The following is a 20,546-nucleotide window of genomic DNA, read 5'->3' as shown; positions in this document are numbered from 1 at the left end:
AGATATTTGGAGTTTACACAGCTACATTCTCACCTGAAAATATGTTAAAAGTTTTTTTGTGACCCAGAAAGAGAAATAAGAGTAATATTAAAATTATCTGGAAACTGGAATTGGCTGGGCTGAATTATGAATTCTGCGACATGGTTTTTCAACTTTGTTGTCCGGGTGGAAAATCTGGAGAAATTCGGGAGAATGGTGGCTCTGGGAGATTTTCGGGAGGGGCACTGAAATTCGGGATTCTCCCGGAAAAATCGGGAGGGTTGGCATGTATGGTTGTGGCAACATCACTAACCTTGTCAAACACCTCAGAGTAAATCATATCACAGAATATGACGAGTGTATGTTGAGGCAAACTGAAGAGAAGGACAGGGACAGGTGCTGCTAGGGCGAGACAGACGTCTCTCACGGAGTCCTTTAGTGCTGCAGGCAGGCAACGTGCTCAAATAGCACAACTTCAGTTTTTTTATTTCTATGTGATGAACTCTGCATTATTAAGTCATAAGAACAAGAAATCTGATGTCCTGTAATCATTATGACGCTATAACTTGAGATCCAATAAATAAAATACATTTTTGTACAAAGTGTTGGTATCGGATCAGTATCGTCGATACCACCCTGAATATTACTTGGTATCGGATCTGAAAGGAAATCAGTGGTATTGCACATCACTACTGCTGAGCAAACAGTGGAACTACAAAAGGTGGTAAATGAAAAGCAGCTCAAAGCACGGCTTTAAAGAGACTCACTGAAACACACAACAGTGTCCACATCTGCACTTTATAACAACATAAAGCATCATTATAGGAATAAAACTTTATTTATAAAGCGTACACAACAAAGAGAAGGACACCAGGAACAAAACAAGCCAATCAATGGAACGACACTGTCACGATTTGCGAAGGCAGATCGTGTGGAGATGAGAGAATGAGGACCCAAACGCAGACACAGATACAGGGGAAGGTTTTAACTGAAGGCGAGCCTTTATTTATGGCTGTACGAAAAGTCTACAACACAATAAGCGAAGGGGAACTGAAAAACACTAACAAAACCTGAACTGATAGAAGCTATCCAAAAGGAACGTAAAAAACAATGCAAAAGCTGTAAGTCGGGAATGAGGAAGCTGAGACATGAGAACACAGATGAACAGAAGATCCAATGATGGGAAGCACACACAATAAATACACAGAGAGGAACGATGGAAATTCACAACAGGAAGGAGACGCAGCTGAACCTTATTAGACCTGACGAGACAAAGAGGAAGAAAACCTCAAAACACTGAATGTGGGACACTCTAAAGTAAAACAGGAAACAACACGAACATAGAAACCAGGAACACGAGACAATGAACACAAGGGAGGCACACAGACAAAATCTAGGGGCTGGAAAATCACAAAAGTATTAAAGGATAACCAAGGAGTTAGAAATACAAAAGACAAAACCACGAAAAAACACAAAATCCACTCAGACACACAGGGCTTACACTAACAGAGCACACAGCTGGAAAAGCTTTACAAGATGACTATGAGTTCACACTAGATAAAGCTGCCTAAGGAAAGAAAGCTGGTTTGGATCAATGAAGCTGCAAAATATAAACAGTTCAAACTGTTCTGTGAAAAGAAATCAGATCAAACTGATATGATGTAACCTTGATACCAGCATGTTCACTGTTGTGCAACTCAGTCGAGTTTATTTCAAAGAAAAAGTGCAACGAGGAAGAGATTTGGTCACACACACCCTGTCTGTCTGATACAATAAGTTCAACACAGCCAGGCTTTCTTTATGTTAACTCTGGCTTTCTGCTTCAGGATCAAGCTCCAACTACCCTAATCAGAGACATTAGAATAGGTGATAGAGAAAATAGAAAATAGAGCTAGCTAATCTTATGGTCTGATCACCACAAGCACAAAAATAAATACTTGAAGTCAAACTCAGATACTTGCTCTGGACCCAGTTATGGGTGCAGCATTAGTTACCAGGGTGATAGAGCCAGGTAAACAGAGAGCTGCCTTCATGTTCAGGGACCACAGCACTGCCACAATGACACTCTGGTATTTCGAGTTATTTTGAGTATTACTTAATATAACAGATATTTCCTGGTTGGTTCCTTTATGATTATATTCTCAGTGTAATTTATACGTTTTCTTAGTTTTGCTGCCATCTGTGATCTGCTTTCTGTTGTGGTAAGTTATAGTTCCTATTTAATTCATTGAGTTTAAGTTTGACCTGCCTCCCCTGTGTTCCCCCAGAAGTTTCTGTCTCCATATAGGCTTTCCCTTTCATTGTTACTTCCTGTTTTCTTTTGATAGTCTTTTTTGAAGGAAGCCAAGATTAAGAAACTACAACTTTACATTAGAATGTGCAGACTCCACCCTTTCATAATCAGTGCATAGGTAGGAGCCAAAAAGGGTGTAGTTTGTGGGTGTGATCACCCGTGTGTACACCTGTGAGCATGGACGCGCTTGTTTTTAAAAGGTTCCTTCATGTAATGATCTGCTAGAGGGTGTGGGGGGGCCACAGCCCCGTCCTCCAGGGCGTGAAGCAGGTATGGAGGAGATCAAGACTCCAGACATCCAGAGGCCCCCAGAACACAAGAGACCAAGGAAGACCAACAGAGGGGCAGCTGCGCCACTGTCCCAGAAACAGCTGAGGAGAGTCCCGGATGAGGGCTCACTCAGCAGCCGCGGAGCAGAAGCCAGGGGGGGTTACAGTGACGTGCCCGTGAGCTCCGCCGGCAACCAGCTGCGCCAGAGTGACCGAGCCCCAGGCTGAGAGGCCGAGAGGCCGAGGGCACCCCACCCCTGAAGTGGCCCAAGTGAGCCCCAGGATCCAGGCCCCGACAAGCAGCCACCAAGGAGTGAGCCGGTGTGTACCCAGACGCCCATCCCCGGACACAAAGAAACACCAACGCACCAATGTCTGATGGCGTCTGGCACTGGCAGGGGAAGTGGTGGGGGGAGATAGGTCTCCAAACCTTGGAGGGCCTGAGATGTCCCCAGAGAGGTGGCGCCTGATACCCAACCTGACATATAGACACAGACATACAGGCACACACAGATACAAACATCCATTCCCACCCTCATGCTCTCATATGCACTCACTCCACACTCAACCGACGTGGAGACAGACATAAAGAGACGCTGTACACACAATCACACTCCCCAAGCGTACTCTAAGAACCGGGTCTAGGTACCCTTCCCCCCCTGGAGGGGGGAACTGCACCCAGACCCAGGTGGTGTTACCCTTTTCCCTGCGGTGGGGAGAGGCAGACCGCCCCGACTCCGCAGCAGCAGGGAGGCCCCACACTCCAGACCGCAGTCGGACGGCCAACTCCTCCCCCCCGCTCCAGCAGGCCGCAGAGAACGGGGGTGAGAGAAGACTCCAAACCTCCCTCCACCCGCTCATTGTAGTGTTGATGCATGTGTGTTCTAAGGTGCATTTAAAACACAGGAGGGCATGGAGCTACAGTGGGGCAAAAAAGTATTTAGTCAGCCACCGATTGTGCAAGTTCCCCCACCTAAAATGATGACAGAGGTCAGTAATTTGCACCAGAGGTACACTTCAACTGTGAGAGACAGAATGTGAAAAAATAAATCCATGAATCCACATGGTAGGATTTGTAAAGGATTTATTCGTAAATCAGGGTGGAAAATAAGTATTTGGTCAATAACAAAAATACAACTCAATACTTTGTAACATAACCTTTGTTGGCAATAACAGAGGTCAAACGTTTACTATAGGTCTTTACCAGGTTTGCACACACAGTAGCTGGTATTTTGGCCCATTCCTCCATGCAGATCTTCTCGAGAGCAGTGATGTTTTGGGGCTGTCGCCGAGCAACACGGACTTTCAACTCCCGCCACAGATTTTCTATGGGGTTGAGGTCTGGAGACTGGCTAGGCCACTCCAGGACTTTCAAATGCTTCTTACGGAGCCACTCCTTTGTTGCCTGGGCGGTGTGTTTTGGATCATTGTCATGTTGGAAGACCCAGCCTCGTTTCATCTTCAAAGTTCTCACTGATGGAAGGAGGTTTTGGCTCAAAATCTCACGATACATGGCCCCATTCATTCTGTCCTTAACACGGATCAGTCGTCCTGTCCCCTTGGCAGAAAAACAGCCCCATAGCATGATGTTTCCACCCCCATGCTTCACAGTAGGTATGGTGTTCTTGGGATGCAACTCAGTATTCTTCTTCCTCCAAACACGACGAGTTGAGTTTATACCAAAAAGTTCTACTTTGGTTTCATCTGACCACATGACATTCTCCCAATCCTCTGCTGTATCATCCATGTGCTCTCTGGCAAACTTCAGACGGGCCTGGACATGTACTGGCTTCAGCAGCGGAACACGTCTGGCACTGCGGGATTTGATTCCCTGCCGTTGTAGTGTGTTACTGATGGTGACCTTTGTTACTTTGGTCCCAGCTCTCTGCAGGTCATTCACCAGGTCCCCCCGTGTGGTTCTGGGATCTTTGCTCACCGTTCTCATGATCATTTTGACCCCACGGGATGAGATCTTGCGTGGAGCCCCAGATCGAGGGAGATTATCAGTGGTCTTGTATGTCTTCCATTTTCTGATGATTGCTCCCACAGTTGATTTTTTCACACCAAGCTGCTTGCCTATTGTAGATTCACTCTTCCCAGTCTGGTGCAGGTCTACAATACTTTTCCTGGTGTCCTTCGAAAGCTCTTTGGTCTTGGCCATGGCGGAGTTTGGAGTCTGACTGTTTGAGGCTGTGGACAGGTGTCTTTTATACAGATGATGAGTTCAAACAGGTGCCATTCATACAGGTAACGAGTGGGGGACAGAAAAGCTTCTTACAGAAGACGTTACAGGTCTGTGAGAGCCAGAGATTTTCCTTGTTTGAGGTGACCAAATACTTATTTTCCACCCTAATTTATGAATAAATTCTTTACAAATCCTACCATGTGAATTCATGGATTTTTTTTTCACATTCTGTCTCTCACAGTTGAAGTGTACCTCTGGTGCAAATTACTGACCTCTGTCATCATTTTAAGTGGGGGAACTTGCACAATCGGTGGCTGACTAAATACTTTTTTGCCCCACTGTACGTGCCAGAGAGCAGCAGGTAAGCGCATAGCCCCTCCTGCTAGCCCTCAATGTCTACGTGTATTTAAAATTGAGAGGTGGGCAATGACGCCAGGGGTGGGGTGTACACCCTGATGGTCTTTTGGAGTCCGTGTAGCGTGCCCACCCCCAAGATCCTATATGTATGTGTAATGAGAGTATGAGTGATGTGAATGTCTAAGTTGTGGGATAAAATTGAGGCACGAGAAGCCAGAAGGGGACAGGGGGGGGGGGGGATAGCCTCCTCTGCACCCTGGTGACATACCCCTACTCCAAGGCCCTGCATGTGTGGGTGGTTGTGGTGGAGCGGGAAGAGGGAGGCAGCTGGAGATGGGGAGGGAAGGAAGGGAGGGGCAAGTGACCCCTCCCTGGGGCCAGCTCCCCCGCTGACCGCAGTACGCACCCCCATACTCCACAAGCCACCAGGGAAAGGGGGCCCAGGCCCATCTGGACCGGGGCCAGTACAGCAGCGCCGCCTGCCCCCACAGAGCCCGGGACACCCCACCCGACCCCACCACAGAGAAAACTGCACCCACTCATCTTCGAGACTACACGAGACAATAGATGCCCAGGCTAACATCTTCCTCCACCTCTCCTGTATCTCCCCCTCCTGCAGAGTGAGTTCCTAAAGAGAGGAGAGCTCCTGCAAGATGTAACAACCTCCCCCACCAGTCGAAGAGCCCCTCAGGGGGCTCGATGCACTGGCGGCACCCTGCGCCAGGGCCGGGCCCCCATACACCCACCCGCCCACAACCCCAGCAACATACCAACTGGGACCAAACCCCCCTAGGCCCAGCAAGGGCCCCAGCCCGGAGACGGAGCACCCCCACAACTCCACGCCCGTCCCGGACCCACCCCGGGGCAGCCAGGCTACCAGGTCAGCAACCCACGTCCATCAGCACAGACCCTCCCCTAGCCCCGCTGCACGCAGCCACGAGGAAACCATCACCTAAGAGCCAACAGAGCCCTTAATAGGCCATGACCGCTACCTCAGGTTGAGCCCTCCAAAGAAGATGCTCCTGGGGAACCCCCAATGCCCCAAGCCTGTCCCTACCCCCACACCAATCGCAACAGCGAAGGTGGGACCAAACTATGCCCCCCCCCACCCCCACTAGGTGATGGAGCTGATCAACGGAGCCCAGAGCAATTGATCTGATGTGGTGGCAGAGGCTGTATCGAGACTAATGTAATCTAATAGATAATTTCTATATTGGTTAGAATTAAGATTATTTTTATTTTTCCAGTTCATGAGGACAGTTTTCTTGGCTATGCATAGGGCAGTGAAGACCATATGGGCGATATTCTTTTCTGAAGTGACATTATCTAAGCTGCCCAACAAACACACTAAGGGGGAAGTTGGAATGTTACATTTCAGACACTTTGATAAGTCTTCACATATCTCGCGCCAAAACTTCTGAACTGGTGGACAGAACCAAAGAGCGTGGATATAATTGTCCGGTGAATTGGTTTGGCAGTGTGAGCAGTTGTTGGTAGACGTAAAGCCCATCTTGAACATCCGATGACCTGTATAGTGCGCTCTATGTAGTATTTTGTATTGAATTAATTGAAGACTGGGATTTCTAATTAGATGAAAGGTTTTTAAGCAAATCTGAGACCAGAAGTTTAGGTCTAAGTTAACTGATAAATCCGCTTCCCATTTTGCAATAGGAAGTGATATTGATTCATCTGTTTTAGAAAGCATTCTGTATATTTTGGATAGTAATTTGGGGGTTTTAAGAGTAAGAAATTGACCCACACTTGGTGGTGTTTGTAGTTCAACTTGACCCGGTTTAAATTTCTTTTTTACTATGGATTTAATTTGTTGATATTCTAAAAATCTTTTCTTGTTGATCCCATATTGTGTAACTAGTCTGTCAAATGGAATAAATTATGTTCCTTCTAATATATGTTCTAAATATTTGATTCCTTTACCACTCCAATCTGAAAAGTTTATCATATTATTGTTTTGTAATATGTCAGGGTTGTTCCAGATAGATGTACGTTTGCATGGGATTAATGAAGACGCCGTCAATTTTAGAAACTCCCACCATGCTGTCAGAGAAGAGCTGATGTTGATGCTTTTAAAGCATTCATGTCGTTGGATGTTTGAGCTGATAAATGGTAGGTCTGAGATCTCTGGATTATTGCAAAGTGCTTGTTCTACATCTAGCCAAGGTTCATCTAAGAGGGTATGTTTTAGCCATCCTGAGATAAACTGAAGCCTGTTGGCTAAGAAGTAGTGCTGAAAGTTAGGCAGTTCTAGTCCTCCTTTATCCTTGGTCTTTTGTAGTGTTTTTAAGCTTATACGTGGGGGTTTATTTTTCCAAAGGAATTTGGACATACATGAATCTAGAGATCTGAACCAATCTTGTGGCGGTTTAGTTGGGATCATTGAGAATAAATAATTTATTTTTGGTAAGACCATCATTTTTATAGCGGCAACCCTTCCCATGAGTGATATGGGCAGACATTTCCACCTGGCCAGATCACCTTCTACTTTCTTTAAAAGTGGGATATGGTTTAATTTAGTCAGATCTGCAAGCTTGGGAGAAACATTAATACCTAAATATTTTATATCTCCAGATTGCAGTGGTGTAGAAGAAGAATTATGGAAGGAACAATTAATCGGTAGGACTGTAGATTTTGACCAGTTAATTGGGTAATCTGATATTCTTGCAAAAGAGTTTATCAATGCAATGACCCCAGAGATATTGGTTTGTGAGTTTTGGAGAAAAAGTAACGCATCATCTGCATAAAGGCTGATTTTATGTTCCACGTTCTTGCATTTTATGCCCTTAATTACTGAATTCTGTCTAATTGCTGTTGCTAGTGGTTCAATAAAAATTGCAAACAGTGAAGGGGAGAGTGGGCATCCCTGCCTGGTGCCCCTCACGAGACAGAAGCTGGAGGATGTTTGGTCATTTGTTCTGACACAAGTTGTTGGGGAGTTACATAATATTTTTAACCAGTTAATGAAAGAAGATCCAAAACCAAATTTGTGTAAAGTTGCAAATAGAAATTTCCAGTTAACTCTGTCAAACGCTTTTTCTGCATCTAAAGAAAATATTGTAGTTTCAAGGTTTTTACTGCACGAGTAGTCTATCAAATTAAGTAATCTACGTGTATTTGTTGATGAGCGCCTACCCTTTATGAAACCAGTTTGGTCAGGATGAATTAAGAGGGGGGTTATTTTCTCCAGTCTCTTTGAGAGAGCTTTGCAGATTATTTTAAGGTCTACATTTATAAGGGATATTGGACGATAGCTTGAGGGATATACAGGGTCTTTGCCTGGTTTTAGCAGGAGACTAATGTTGGCAGAATTCATATTTGGTGGTAGTCTGCCCTTTTCCTCGATTTCCTGCAACATTCCGTGGAATACTGGTGCCAGCATTGTCCAGAATTCTTAGTAAAATTCTGCAGGAAAGCCGTCTGGACCTGGAGCCTTATTATTGGGCATGCTTATCAGGGCTTCCTGGAGTTCACCTGGTGTCAGTGGTGAATCCAGTGCCATTGCTTGAGTGTCTAATAATTTTGGAAGAGTTATGTTGTCCAAAAACTGATCAATTTCCTTTTTAGATGGTTTATTTGTGGTGAATACAACGTTTTATAGAAATCCCTGAAAATGTTGTTTATTTGTTTCGGGTCATATATTGTGTTCCCAGATAAATTGTCACGGTCTGCAGAGACAGGCCGTGCGGTGGTGTGTGTAATGGACCCAGGAGCGTACACAAGTGAGTAGACGGGAGTGAACTTAACAGAAAGCGAGCCTTTATTAGGGCTGAAGACAACGTGGACAACCAAAGCAGAGATAGCGTGACTAGACTATAACTACACTGGGAAAACTAATACTGTGACAAACTAAGAAAACTCAGAGACGAAGATGATCACTGAAAAGACTGACCGTGAAAACATGGGGGTGAGAACACAGACGACGCGACACAGACTGCATGAAACACCGAGACTAAATACACATGAGGGATGATTAGGGGAAGTGGCCACACATGGGGGCACAGCTGACACACATGAACCTAACGACAGGACAGGAGAAGTGAAACTGAATACACTTGACATTGAATACAGACTTTCAAAGTAACACAGGAAACATGGAGATTAGACATGATCTGAACTAAACATAACCATGCAGACATGACTCATGACAGGAAGACGCACGAACCAGGGAGACGGAGTACAGGGGAAGATGACAGAAGCGACAGCATGAACTTAACACAAGACACACAGACATAAACACATGAAGGGCAAGGGAGGCTCAATACAAGGGTAATATAATTACAAATGAGCTGGAATAACTTAATGAACCTAACAAACAATAAACATCAAAATAGACTAAACACAAAACACTGGGTCGCACGACCCAGGACCATGACATAAATCTTGAACAACAAGTAGGCCTGCAGAGCGAGAGCGAAGTGCTCTAATAGGGTGATATGGTACTACAAGGTCATTAAGATAAGATGTGGCCTGATTATTTAAGACCTTGTATGTGAGGAGCAGGATTTTGAATTCAATTCTGGATTTAACAGGAAGCCAATGAAGGGAAGCCAAAACAGGAGAAATATGCTCTCTCTTTCTAGTCCCTGTCAGGACTCTTGCTGCAGCATTTTGGATCAGCTGAAGGCTTTTCAGTGAGTTTTTTGGACATCCTGATAATAATGAATCACAGTCGTCCAGCCTGGAAGTAATAAATGCATGAACTAGTTTTTCAGTGTCACTCTGAGACAGGATATTTCTAATTTTAGAGATGTTGCACAAATGGAAGAAAGCAGGCTTACATATTTGTTTAATATGAGCGTTGAAGGACATGTCCTGGTCAAAAATGACTCCAAGGTTCCTCACAGCGTTACTGGAGGCCAAGGTAATGCCATCCAGAGTAAGAATCTGGTTAGATACCATATTTCTAAGCTTTTCAGGGCCGAGTACAATAACCTCAGTTTGATCTGAATTAAGAAGCAGAAAGTTAGCAGCCATCCAGGTCTTTATGTCTTTAAGACATTCCTGCAGTTTAACTCATTGGTGTGTGTTATCTGGCTTCATGGACAGATAGAGCTGGGTGTCATCAGCATAGCAGTGTAAATGTATGCTATGTCTTCTAATGATGCTGCCTAAGGGAAGCATGTATAATGTAAACAGAATTGGTCCTAGCACTGAACCCTGTGGAACTCCATAATTAACCTCAGTGTGTGAAGAGGACTCTCCATTTACATGCAGAAACTGGAGTCTGTTAGATAGATATGATACAAACCACTGCAGCACAGTACCTGTAATACCTACAGCATGTTCTAATCGCTCTAATAGGATATTATGATCAACAGTATCGAACGCTGCACTGAGGTCTAGCAGGACAAGCACAGAGATGAGTCCACTGTCAGAGGCCATAAGAAGATCATTTGTAACCTTCACTAAAGCTGTTTCTGTGCTGTGATGAGCTCTGAAACCTGACTGAAACTCTTCAAATAAACCATTCCTCTGCAGATGATCTGTTAGCTGTTTGACAACTACTCTTTCAAGGATGTTTGATATGAAAGGAAGGTTGGAGATTGGCCTATAATTAGCTAAGACTGCTGGGTCTAGAGATGGCTTTTTGACTAAAGGTTTAACTACAGCCAGCGTGAAGGCCTGTGGTACATAGCTGATCATTAGAGATAGGTTGATCATATTTAAGATCGAAGCATTAATTAATGGCAGGACTTCTTTGAGCAGTTTTGTAGGAATGGGGTCTAAAAGACACGTTGATGGTTTGGAGGAAGTAATTATTGAAGTTAACTCAGAAAGATCAATTGGAGAAAAAGAGTCTAATATAACATCAATGGTACTAAGAGTAGCTGTAGATAATATTACATCTGTGGGATGATTATTGGTAATTTTTTCTCTAATGATAAAAATTTTATTTGTGAAGAAGTTCATGAAGTCATTACTAGTTAACGTTAAAGGGATGGTTGGCTCAAAAGAGCTCTGATTTTTTGTCAGCCTGGCTACAGAGCTGAAGAGAAACCTGGGGTTGTTCTTATTTTCTTCAATCAGTGATGAATAGTAAGATGTTCTGGCTTTGTGGAGGGCTTTCTTATAAAGCAGCAAACTATTTCTCCAGGCTAAATGATGATCCTCTAGATTTGTGACACGCCATTTCCTCTCCAGATTACGAGTCATCTGCTTTAGGGTACGTGTTTGAGAATTATACCACGGAGTCAGGTACTTCTGATTAGAGACCTTAGTTTTCACGGGAGCTACAGCATCCAGAGTCGTACGTAGTGAGGAGGTGAAATTATTAACAAGATAATCGACCTCTGTTGGAGCAGCGTTCAGATAGCTGCTCTGCTCTGTGTTGGTACAGGGCATTGGAGATGATAACAGTGGGTGGATTATATTCTTAAACTTAGTTACAGCACTTTCAGAAAGACATCTAATTTGATAAAGTCTACTCTCCACCGCTGTGTAATCAATTATTGTAAATGTAAATGTTATCAGGAAATGATCAGACAGCAGAGGGTTTTCAGGAAACACTGTTAAATGTTCAGTTTCTATGCCATATGTTAAAACAAGATCTAGAGTGTGATTAAAGTGGTGGGTGGGTTCTTTTACATTTTGAGAGAAACCAATTGAGTCTAATAACAGATTAAATGATGAAATGACTGGCTTCAGGACCAAAATTAATAAGTCAGCATTGGACAAACTGATATATTCTCTCACAAAATTGATCGCTCTGGACTGTAGACTAGCGGTGGGCGGATCAATCCAAATATTGATTCTATCGATACCAAGTCGGTATTGGTTCAATACAAGCCTGGTGAGATCTATTCTTTACTTTCAGTTCCGCTCTTGTTTGCAATGCTGTGCTTGCGGCAAAGAGAAAAGAGCCAGGTCGCCAGACTCGGCGCTTGTGTTTAGGTGTTGCGCTGTCAGGTCACGTGACTTAGACGCTTTGAGGGTTGTTAAGTTGTTTACATATTATATTTTCAGTAGTTGTTTTTGTTGTTGAGAGTTTTTATTGTAATTTTTGTAATATAGTTTCTCAACAGTACTTGTTTGTTATAATTTGTTTACTGATTTGATAACTTTAAACCACCACGGCAGACCCGATGATAATCACGCGGTTGCTGTAACAGAATCAGAATCAGAATACTTTATTGATCCCTGGGGTAAATTATTTTTTGTTACAGTGCTCCATTAAATGGTAAATGGCCTGCATTTGTATAGCGCTTTTCTAGTCCATAGGACCCCAAAGCGCTTTACACACCCAGTCACACACACTGGTGATGGCAAGCTACATTGTAGCCACAGCTGCCCTGGGGCGCACTGACAGAGGCGAGGCTGCCGGACACATGCGCCACCGGGCCCTCTGACCACCACCAGTAGGCAAACATGGGGTTAGTATCTCGCCCAAGGATATTTGGCATGCAGCCACGGTGCAGCCTGGGATCGAACCACCGACCTTCTGATTAGTGGCTGACCTGCTCTGCCACCTGAGCTACAGCCATTATAAACCAACATTAAGACAAGACAGACAATACGCTAACTAAGAATAGTACAATATATACATATATATACATACATACATACATAAGTCACTTATAAATAAATATTTGGAAAAGAAACATGTGTAGCTGTAGCAGCAAACAGTGTGTTAAGTGGATGCGTTGTACAGGGAGCCACAGGCAGGAATGATTTCCTGTGTCGTTCAGTGGTGCTTTTCGGTAATCTCAGTCTCTCACTGAACGAGCTCCTGTGACTGACCAGTATGTCATGGAGTGGGTGGGAGGTGTTATCCAACATTGTCTTTATCTTGGACAGCATCCGCCTCTCCGACACCACCTTGAGGGAGTCCAGCTCCATCCCCACAACATTGCTGGCCTTACGGATCAGTTTATTAAGTCTGTTGGCATCTGCGACCCTCAGCCTGCTCCCCCAGCATGCAACAGCATAGAGGATCGCACTGGCCACAACAGACTCATAGAAAATCCTCAGCATTTTCTGGCAGATGTTGAAGGACCTCAGTCGCCTCAAAAAATAGAGACGACTCTGGCCCTTCCTGTAAAGTGCTGTGGTGTTTTTAGCCCAGTCCAGTTTATTGTCAATGTGTACTCCAAGGTATTTATAGTCCTCCACAATGTCAACACTGACCCCCTGGATTGAAACAGGGGTCAAGTGTTTCCTGGTCTTCCTGAAGTCCACGATCAGTTCCTTGGTCTTTGCCATGTTGAGCTGCAGATGATTCTGCTCACACCACGTGACAAAGGAGTCGACCACAGCCCGGTACTCTGTCTCATCATCCCTGCTGATGCATCCAACCACCGCAGACTCATCAGAAAACTTCTGAAGATGGCATGTCTCTGTGCAGTGGCTGAAGTCTGTGGTGTAGAGGGTGAAGAGGAAGGGGGAGAGGACAGTCCCCTGTGGTGCCCCTGTGTTGCTGATCACCTTGTCAGACTCACACTGTGGGAGACGTACATATTGTGGTCTTCCTGTCAGGTAATCAACAATCCAGGACACCAGAGAAGCATCCACCTGCATCGCTGCTAACTTATCACCCAGGAGGGTCGGCCTGATGGTGTTGAAAGCACTGGAAAAGTCAAAAAACATGACCCTCACAGTGCTCGCCGGCTGGTCCAGATGGGTGTAGACACGATTGAGCAGGTAGATGATGGCGTCCTCTGTTCCGAGACGAGGCTGATAAGCGAACTGAAGGGGATCCAGATGTGGTCTTACTATGGGTCGCAGCTGGTCCAGGATGAGCCTTTCCAGGGTCTTCATGATGTGGGAGGTCAGTGCCACGGGCCTGTAATCCTGGGGGCCACTGGGACGAGGCGTCTTTGGCACAGGGACGAGGCATGATGTCTTCCACATCACCGGGACCCTCTGCAGACTCAGACTCAGCATAAACAGTTTATGAAAGACTCCACACAGCTGGGGGGCACAGGTCTTGAGGACGAGGGGACTCACTCCGTCTGGTCCAGCAGACTTGCCTGAGTGAAGTCTCCTCATTTGCATCTCAACCTGGTATTGAGTGAAGGTGATGGGTGGGGGAGGGGTGTCAGGAATCTCACAGGAGGCAACATGTGAAGAGAGAGGCTGGCACAGTGGTGTGGCTCTGGATTCCAGGCTGACTGCAGGTGAGGTTGTGGGGGTGGGAGCAGACACTGTGGTGTCGAATCTATTGAAAAACAGATTCAACTCGTCGGCTCTATTCTCACCTCCCTCAGCTCCCCTGCTGTTGGTTGGCCTGAATCCAGTGATGGTCTTCATGCCCCACCACACCTCTCTCATGCTGTTCTGCTGGAGTTTCCACTCCAGCTTCCTCCTGTAATTGTCCTTAGCCTCTCTGATCTTGTCCTTTAGTAACACCTGGATCTTCCTCACCTCCTCTTTGTTGCCCCCTCTGAAAGCCCTCTTCTTGTTGTTGAGGAGGGCTTTGATGTCCTTAGTCACCCACGGCTTGTTATTTGGGTAACAATGAACAGTCTGAGCTGGAACAATGGAGTCGGTGCAGAAAGTTATGTAGCCTGTGATACACTCAGTAAGCCCATTGATGTCCTCGGCGTGAGGCTCAGAGAGTGTTTCCCAGTTGGTCACCTCGAAACAGCCCTGTAGTTCTGCTAAGGCCTCCTCTGACCACCTCCTAACAGTCCTGGTGGTCACAGGTTCCCTCCTCACAATTGGCACATAGCGGGGGGTGAGGTGAATCAGGTTATGATCTGACCTACCAAGTGGGGGGAGGGAGGAGGAGCTGTATGCATCCTTGACGTTAGCATACAGTAAGTCTAAAATTTTCTCTCCCCTGGTGGGACAGTCCACATATTGTTTGAATGTTGGTAGTGTATTGTCCAGTGATACATGGTTGAAGTCACCCGAGATCACAATAAAGGCACTCGGGTGCTGAGTCTGTAGCCGAGCTATGGCAGAGTGGATAGTGTCACATGCAGCTGTGGGGTTAGCAGAGGGGGGAACATAAACAGCCACCAAGATGACGTGAGAAAATTCCCTGGGTAAATAATACGGCCTGAGTCCAACAGCACACAGTTCAGTGTCCGGGCAACAAATCCTTTCTTTGATTGTTATGTTGGCAGGGTTACACCACCGGTTGTTAACTAAAACAGCAAGCCCACCTCCTTTCCGCTTACCGCTAGCGATGCTGTCCCTGTCTGCCCGAACAGTGTGGAAGCCTTCCACGGAAGCATTCTCATCGGGAATGTCCTGGTGCAGCCATGATTTGGTGAAACACATCAGGCTACACTCTCGGTATTCCCTCTGACTCCGTACCAGTGCTGAGAGCTCGTCCATTTTATTTGCCAACGATCGCACATTTCCCATCACGATAGACGGCAGACACGGTTTAAACCTCCTCCTCGCTTCGAGCCTCCGCTGTCTCACCGTCTCCTTTTTTCTTCTCTTCTGTCCTTGACCTCTGCATCTGCAAAACTCTCTCAATCCACATGATTGAGTAAGAGATAATAAGCGGATGAAAATACAAGTCAAAAAAAAAAGAATACGTAAGAAAAAAGAGCTACACTAAGAGAAAAGCAGGAGCGACTGTAACACGCTGCACGCTGGTTGGCCCATGCGCACTATATAATAGTAACAGTACATTAAACGGCTGCAGCTCTCCTGCTGCCAACTGTGCACATCACCACCAACAAAAACAACACAAGCAGAGCACAGGTTTCAAGCTGGCGAGGCGTGATTGTAGATGCCGTGCAGGCATAGCTGGACTGCCCATCATGCATACCGGGCATTTGCCCAGTGGGCCGATGGTGATTTTTCGTTTTTATGGGCCGATGATTTTTTTTTTGTAATGGCATGAACAATGAAAGGTGGTGGATTGTCCAGATGCTGGCCGATGTGTAAAAATAACTCAGTTGTTTGGTGGTGGCTGTGGCGGAGCTTCCACAGAGGCCAGCAGGTGGATGAGAGAAATGGGAGGCAGGAGGAGCAGAGACCCGAGGAGGCCGCCGGTCCGAGTGTCAGGTGAACTGAACTTCAGGTAAGAAGTTATGAGCTGCAGTCTATCTGGATCAGATATAAACCAAGTTTAGTTTATTTTCGTTGTGCTGACTTTTTACAGTCAGTTACAATAACTCGTACTGCGTACTAGCTAGCATGACAGAGTTTCTATACAGCTGGGTGGTGCTATGTTACTGATAGTGAACTTTATTTTATTCATAAGGTTAGTTAGTAGAGTTGCTGTAAAAAACGTAATCTTCCCGCATTCAGAGAAAATATTACGCGTTTCGTATTGAGCTGAGAAGGAGCACAGTTTGTCCCGGACTTCAGCTAGACTGGAAAAAGACACAAAGCTGGATTTATTCTGTCTTTGCTGCACAGCTGCCTCTTCTTCTCTCATCCTCTCCCCTCCCTCTCCTGTTGCTACTTCAATCATGAAACTGATCAATGATCAGCTGATCGGCTTTTCTCTCTTGTTTATTTATCTCTCACTTTGCGCCAGAAAGAGGAAACCGGCAGATGTCGCGCTAAACAACAGCAGCACGTTTAAGCTTGATCAGCTGTTGTTAGAATTTATTTACTATTACCGTAATTGTCGGGCTATAAGCCGCTACTTTTTGCACAAGCTTTGAACCCTGCGGCTTTTAGTCAGGTGCGGCTTTTCTATGGATTGTCCATGAGCGGATTTGTTTTGTTTGTTCTGCTGTTGTACGGCACTACGTTGCCTGGCGGAAGGATCGGGGTTCAAGAGTGGTATGTTGGTCACATGTCCATCCGCCAGGCCACGTAGTGCCGTACAAAGTAGCGCGAAAAACAAACTTCAAAGTAGCACTACGCGTTCAGCTGGAGGCGTGGATGATGAGCGGCGATAAACGTGCAAAAAGCAAGTTATGCTCAACTCCACCATTGGATTCTGACAGCGTGGAAAAGTGTGAAAACATCCACGATCACCAACAGATTTCGAAGGGCTGGACTGCTGCATGATGGAGAGCAGGACACCGCCATTGCCCTTCAGAGGGTGTTCGACTCTGACACTGACAACGAGGATTTGTTTGGTTTTGTAAGTGACAACGAAGGAGAGAAGCGGAGAGTGGATGACGAAGCCACCCTGAGCCTGTTCGTGTCCGACACTGGAGGAGAGGACTTTGGTGGTTTTAGTGCACAGGAAGAAGAGGAAGATGGTGAATGACTGACTTTTCTTCTTGTTAAAGCCGTGTCACTGCACCTGAGCCTAAAAGGTAGTCCAATCTATTTTTCTGGTGTGCTGTAGGTTATTGTTATGTACTACATTTGTTACTCATTTATGAAGCACAGTACATGTTTCGTACTTGTAATTACCGCTACTTGTGCATATACCTAAAAAGTTATGCAAATATGTACCCATAACTTGTTTTTCAAAATATTAATAAAAGTGATGTGTCTCCAAACAGCCATCGCTTTCCTGACAATTCGATTTGTGCATATTCTCTTACATATGATAAGTCAACATTGAAACACCTGCGGCTTTTAGTCAGGTGCGGCTAATGTATGTACAAAACAGGATTTTCCCCTAATATTCAGGTGCGCTCTGTAGTCCGGGAAATACGGTAATTTCTAGTATCAGCTGATGTTTGCTGGAGCCACAGCTGTAAAGCTGCTGGTCATGATGGTTTGGATATGTGGTGAGAGGGAAACATGAAGATGAAACCAGGAGATGTCCTTACTGAACCATCAGAGCTGTGATGGAGAAACAGGTTTACCTTTTAGGTGACATGGATGAGTTGAAGTTATGAACTGTTTCTGAGAGACAAATAACACCAGGATCCTTTTCTAATTTCATAAAATGTTATTCAGCTGCATTCCTACAAGAGGGAGAAAATCTTTCATCAATATTTCAACAGCTGCAGTAACTCTTTAAAATACAAGACAGAGTCAGCTGGATTCTACTTTTAACAGTTTACTGGCATTTAAAATTCTGCTTTGCTTTGTTAGTTGAGAATTGTAATTATTATTATTAGTAGCAGTTGTAGTATTTCAATCAAAACTGAAGAATAAAGGATGCAAAATTCAGTATACACCAAATAACTTCTTCTGGCTGTAGTGGACGCATCTTAATGAAAAAAATGAGTATATATGTAAAAAAAAAAAATTCCTCTTAACCATTTTGTGGATCTCATGTCTTAAAGGTGTCACACTGTGGGATGCTAAAACTCTGCAGGAGAAGTCAGTGGAGAAAAATCAGCACAGCAGTGAGTTTGAAATCAGTGCGTCGGATTCCACTAAAACAAAATCCTCTCTGCTGGATGTTAATGCTTCACTAAAGGCCAGTTTCCTGGGTGGACTCATTGAAGTTGGAGGATCAGCCAAGTATCTGAATGATAACAAGAAATCTCACCATCAGAGTCGAGTCACACTTCAGTACAAAGCTACCACCAAATTCAAACAGCTGATGTTGACTCCTGATGAAACCAAGAACACCCAACAAGCAGAACATGTGAAGAATTTGGCGACACATGTAGTCACAGGAATCCTTTATGGAGCAAATGCTTTCTTTGTGTTTGACAGTGAGAAGTTAGATGATAGCAACATTCAAGCCATCGAGGGCAGCATGCAAGCAGTGATAAAGAAGATCCCCTCATTTAATGTTGACGGGAAAGTTGACATCAAGCTGAGTGATGAAGAAAAAGCTGTGACTGATAAATTCAATACTGATAATGCAGCAGACTGTGACAGCACTGAGCAGCTCCTTCAGTGGGAGACTGCGGCACCCACGGTGTGGGACGGAGAGATTTCGCAGGTCTTTCCTCCCCACTGCTGTCAGACTCCATAATAAAGACTTTAACTGATCAAGCACACACATCCATACATATGCAATAATACTAAGTGCAATAATCCTTTCTGTCATCGTTGTATTTTTACTCAGTTGTATATAGTATTTGTATTTGTATTCTATTTTTATCTTATTGTATATTTATTTTATTTTATTCTACTGTATATAGTATTTTATTTTATTCTATTCTGTACAGTTGTGTACTGTATTTATTCTTATTGTATTCTAATTTTTGCCTCATAACTTTTGCACTGTCCACTTCCTGCTGTGACAAAACAAATTTCCCACGTGTGGGACTAATAAAGGTTATCTTATCTTATCTTATCTTATCTTATTCACCTGCAAGTTCTATGGAGACTTCATCCTTGAAAGCAACCCTGGAACATTTGAAGATGCAGTGAAGACATACATCCAACTTCCAAAACTACTGGGAGAAAACAGAGAAAACTGTGTTCCACTGAAGGTCATACTGATGCCTCTGAAGAAATTACATCCAAAAGCTGCTTACATGATAAGCAATGGATTTATTAGTAAGGCTGAAGATACCTTACAGGAGCTTCATAACCTTGACATAAGATGCAATGATCTGCTGGAGGACAGAGTGGCGAGAAGCTTTCCACAGATACAAGAAAAGTTGAGCAGATTCAAGAAGCTCTGTCAGTATTTCAGATCTTCAATCCAGAAAACAATGGCTGAGAAACTTCCCTCCATCAGGGCAGGTGAGGAAAATGAGCAGGAATTAGTGAAAGTGTTTGATGACAGAGACAAGTCACCGTTCAGTCAGGAGAAATTAACCAAGTGGATCAAAGATGAAGACAGAGAAGTCACCATCATCAGGTACTTTGTAGACATGATGGAGGGAACAAAGATCATCTCAGATCAGTCTGAGCTGGACAGAGAGGTGTTTAAACCAGGAGTAGAGGAAGTTCTCTGCTTTGTTTTCACCTCCCTGAAATCCATTGACCCATATCTGCAGAACATGTCTGACTACTTGGAGAAAAAGAAACTGGAAGGTACTGATGGTAACACTCCACCTACCCAGGACCAATGGTACTTCTCAGATGAAGTGATAAAGCAGATGACAGAAAAGGCTTAAGCGGTGAAGAACTGCAGCAGACTGTTTATAACAGCCATTCAAAATGACCAATACAAAGGAGGAAGTATCTACCACTACAGGAACACAAACCTGGTCACTGATGATTTCTCAGGACCTGATGTCACTGATGTGGAAAAGGTGACGAACAGGAGAGATCTGATGTGTTGTAAGTACTAACAAAATAACACTCTTATATCTTAAAATTATCTGAACTGTTTAAAGTGAAATTATTCCCATTGATCCATCCATCCATCCATCTTCTTCTGCTTATCTGGGGCCGGGTCGTGGGGACAGCAGCCCAAGCAGAGAAGCCCAGACCTCCCTCCCCCCAGTCACCTCCTCCAGCTTGTCCAGGGGAACACCAAGGCATTCACAGGCCAGCTGAGAGATATACAGTGGGGCAAAAAAGTATTTAGTCAGCCACCGATTGTGCAAGTTCCCCCACTTAAAATGATGACAGAGGTCAGTAATTTGCACCAGAGGTACACTTCAACTGTGAGAGACAGAATGTGAAAAAAAAATCCATGAATCCACATGGTAGGATTTGTAAAGAATTTATTGGTAAATCAGGGTGGAAAATAAGTATTTGGTCAATAACAAAA

The 20,546-nt window shown here is 44.6% G+C and overlaps 1 pseudogene; it reads left to right on the top strand.

Annotated features, from left to right (window-relative positions):
• The first annotated feature begins 8,966 nt into the window (after positions 1-8,966).
• LOC147324165 (neoverrucotoxin subunit alpha pseudogene) lies at positions 8,967-20,299 on the top strand (annotated as a pseudogene).
• Positions 20,300-20,546: the final 247 nt, after the last annotated feature.

The sequence above is a fragment of the Aulonocara sp. 'chitande type north' Nkhata Bay genome, linkage group LG8 (assembly GCF_057382095.1).
Source record: "Aulonocara sp. 'chitande type north' Nkhata Bay isolate Kocher_YH1m ecotype deep benthic linkage group LG8, A_spYH_male_GT1.1, whole genome shotgun sequence".
In the NCBI taxonomy this organism is placed as follows: domain Eukaryota; kingdom Metazoa; phylum Chordata; class Actinopteri; order Cichliformes; family Cichlidae; genus Aulonocara; species Aulonocara sp. 'chitande type north' Nkhata Bay.
The sequence above is the reverse complement of the archived record's forward strand: the minus strand, read 5'-3'. Positions and strand labels throughout refer to the sequence as shown.